Source organism: Cebus imitator, unplaced genomic scaffold (genome assembly GCF_001604975.1).
Source record: "Cebus imitator isolate Cc_AM_T3 unplaced genomic scaffold, Cebus_imitator-1.0 Scaffold76, whole genome shotgun sequence".
Classification (NCBI taxonomy): Eukaryota; Metazoa; Chordata; class Mammalia; order Primates; family Cebidae; genus Cebus; species Cebus imitator.
The window spans coordinates 9,921,038-9,924,876 of record NW_016107391.1 but is presented as its reverse complement, the minus strand read 5'-3'; the positions used below and the strand labels follow the sequence as shown (position 1 = coordinate 9,924,876).

Sequence of the window (3,839 nt, the reverse complement as noted above, 5' to 3'; positions counted from 1 at the left end):
TAAAATACAGCCAAGAGTAAATAAATCAAAAGCTAGAAGAAAATATAGGTGAAATTTAATTTTAAGGTGAATAGGAAATTGAAGATACATAGATTTTACTATAAACTTTTAAAGTATTCTGTACAACAGAATATCTTAAAATTAACACAAGATGGAAAAACATTATCAAAAACATATTGGACAAAATTACCATCCTTTCCACATATGCATCAATTTTTTTAAATGCCCACTAATACTCCAGTTAAAGCAAATAGGGCTAAGTACATAGCCTTTGGAGACAAGTGTCCTGTACCTGATGCTGAGTCTGTCACTTTTCAATCAACTGTGTGACCTTGAGCAAGTTATAGTCTTCCCTAAAATTAAGCTTTTCCATCTGTAAAGAGGGATGATAACAGTTCCATTTGGGTGGGAATTACACGAGAGAATGCATGCTGTGTTTAGCTCCATACCTGGCAAAGATGTCCACATTTTCTCTATCTCTCACCTTACTCATGTCCTTACTCTCCTTCTTGGACAGCTTAAATTCCCTGCTTAATCATCACAATCAACTTTCATGTCCCTTTCTTATCTGCCTTGATTTTGGGGGAAACTATAAAGCTGGTTAAATCTAACCTCCCTCCTACTTCTCGTTGGCACCTGCATAGCCAAATGCAGCTGGAAAATATATTCCAGCTGACTGGTTTCACTTTAAACTGACCATCAGTGACTTCAAGAGGATCCTAATTGCCCTGGTTCATTCTCTATCCTGGAGGACCTTCTTTCTCTTCAGAAATCTATCATTTCCTTTCCCATGCTCACCCTCAGCTGTGCCTTGGCTTCCTACTTCACTTAGAAAATAGAAGCGGTGGAGAGAACCTCTACAAGCACCATAATCCACCAGCCTAACTCCATCTGTACCCACACACTCTGTCTTTTCTCCTGTTCCTTGAGATGAACGGTCTCTCCTCCCCACTGGAGTGCAGTGGCATGATCGTGGCTCATTGCAACCTCTGCCTCCCAGGTTCAAGTGATTCTTGTGCCTCAGCCTCCCAAGTAGCTAGGATTAGAGGCATGCACCACCACACACAGCTAATTTTTGTATTTTTAGTACAGACAGGATTTTTCCATGTTGGTCAGGCGAGTACTGAACTCCTGGGCTCAAGTGATTGGCCTGCCTCAGCTTCCCAAAGTGCCGGGATTACAGGTGTGAGCCACCACCACGCTCAGCCCTAGCCTTATACCCACCCCACCCATACTCCCTTACCAACTCAAAGATGTTGCTCCATCAATTCTCCTGACTCCTCCATCATAAATCTTTTCCCTCTCTACTGGTTCTTTCCCATTCAGTAAGCAAACAGGCTGTAAAAGCTCTCTCTTGACTCAGTTTCTGTCTTCAGCTCCTGCCCCATTTCTCCCTGTCCCTTAACAGCCAAAGTCTTCAGAAGATTGCTATATCAACTTGTTACTTCCGACTTTTTTCTTCTAATTTTCACTTGGCCCCACTACAATTGAGCTTTAGCCCTCACCTTTCATCAGAGCATCTCTATCAAGGTCCCCAGTGACCTGCATGCTGCTGAGTTCAACAGTCAATTCATAGTCCTTCTCTTACCTGACCTCTTCAAGACATCTATCTGACAAACTCATTTCTCTTTTATCCTTGAACTGCTTTCTACAACATGACACTTGCGCCGGGCATGGTGGCATGTGCCTGTATTCCCAGCTAGTTGGGAGGCTGAGGCAGGAAAATCAGTTGAATCCAGAAGGCAGAGGTTGTAGAGAGCGGAGACTGTGCCACTGCACTCCAGCCTGGGTGACAGAGTGAGACTACGTATCAAAAACAACAACAAAATGACACTTGCTTGATTTTCCTCTTACCTTGTTGGCTGCTCCTTTACCATATAGTGCTCTGGTTTTTCTTCATCTCCACTACTGCCTACAATTGGAGTGCTCAGAAATTAGTCTTCGGTCTTCTTCCTTTTTAAAAAATCCAGTTTCATGGTTTAAATATCATCTCTGGCCGGGCGCGGTGGCTCAAGCCTGTAATCCCAGCACTTTGGGAGGCCGAGGCGGGTGGATCACGAGATCAAGAGATCGAGACCATCCTGGTCAACATGGTGAAACCCCGTCTCTACTAAAAATACAAAAAATTAGCTGGGCATGGTGGCGCGTGCCTGTAATCCCAGCTACTCAGGAGGCTGAGGCAGGAGAATTGCCTGAACCCAGGAGACGAAGGTTGCGGTGAGCCGAGATCGCGCCATTGCACTCCAGCCTGGGTAACAAGAGCGAAACTCCGTCTCAAAAAAAAAAAAAAAAAAATATCATCTCTGCATTGAAGATCACCAATATATAAAGAGAACTGAACTCCAGGCTTGCATAGTAAATGCCCACTTGATACCCTCACTTGGATATATAGTAGGTGTCTCAAACATAGCATGTCTAAATTTTAACATGTGCTCCTAATTATGTCCCAAATCTGCTCTTCCTGAAGTCTTCCTCCTCTCAGTAAATGGAAACTTCATTTTCCTGGCTGCTCTTCCTCTCGTACTCCACATCCAGTCTGTGAATAAAGTCTTTTGCCATAATTTCAGCATATGTAGAATCCAGTTTCTTGACTGTATCCTGTTAGCCCCCAGCCAATCCCTCGTCATTAAGGCTGCTCCTATGCCCCTTCAATCTACTCTCAGCATAGTAGTTCAGGGCTATCTCAGTTACATCATGTTACTTTTCTGCTCAAAACCTTCCAATTGCTTCCCATCTCAATCAGATTTTTTTAAAGCCCAAGTCCTTACAATGGTCTATAAGTCGAATGATTACACATCAGAGTTTGTCCAGGACAGTCATGGCTTCTCTCCATTGACCTAGTGTTAACCCTCACTTCCACCTTTCATTCCAGAAGTTTCCCAATTGGGATGACAAATTATACATGATGACAACCTACAGGTCACATTTGACAGTTTACTTTAAAAGTAAACAGGTGGCTGGGCATAGTGGCTCACATCTGTAATCCCAGCACTTTGGGAGGCTGAGGTGGGCAGATCACCTGAGATCAGGAGTTTGAGACCAGCCTGGCTAACATGGCGAAACCTCATTTCTACTAAAAACAAAAAAATCAGCCAGGCGTGGTGGCACATGCCTGTGATCGCAGCTACTCAGGAGGCTGAGGCAGGAGGATCGCTTGAACCCAGGAGGCAGAGGTTGCAGTGAGCCAAGATCACACCATTGCATACCAGCTTAGGCAACAAGAGTAAAACTCTGTCTCAAAAAATAAAAATAAAAGTAAACAGGCTTCTAAATTAACCCACCTTGGGAAGGTCTAGTGATTCATGGTGACACCTTGTCCCTGAGTAAGGAATCTTATGAGTTTCTCAAATTATTGATGTACTGATCAATGCACAACCCAGGTACACCGATTTATCTCTGAGTCATAACATTTTACTGATTGTCTTGCATGTAGACATTTCAGCCTGTATGTTGCAATCGGTAGCCAATTATTGTAACCTTTGTATTATACCTTCCAATGAAAATGGACAACTCTTATATGAAGAGTCCCCCTCCTTTCTTCTAACTTTCCTGTAAAAGCCTTCCAACTTGTAACAGACTCCAGAACACTCTTAACTTTGTTGTTGTGTTTTCCTGGGTTTGTCCTCACATTTGGCGTCCAATAAACTTTTATCAAATAATTTCTGCCTCAGCAGCCTTAATTTCATTTGACAGTCACCCAGTTTATGGGGCCCTACTCTAATCTTCATGCCCTCCTTTAGCTCACTGACTTCATCTCTTATTACTCTCTCCATTGCTTTCTTCATTAAGACTACCCAGGCCTTGCTATTCTTTGAACATACTAGCCATGCTTCTCTATT

The 3,839-nt window shown here is 43.1% G+C and overlaps 1 long non-coding RNA gene across 4 annotated transcripts in view; it reads right to left on the bottom strand.

The window, feature by feature from the left end:
• Positions 1 to 3,839, bottom strand: part of LOC108307179 — a 33,208-nt gene that overhangs the window by 11,880 nt on the left and 17,489 nt on the right. For all 4 annotated transcript variants that reach the window (XR_001826432.2, XR_005200929.1, XR_005200928.1 and 1 more), the window contains exon 4: positions 1,855 to 1,953. This is a non-coding gene — a long non-coding RNA (uncharacterized LOC108307179). The remainder of the gene's footprint in view (positions 1 to 1,854; positions 1,954 to 3,839) is intronic.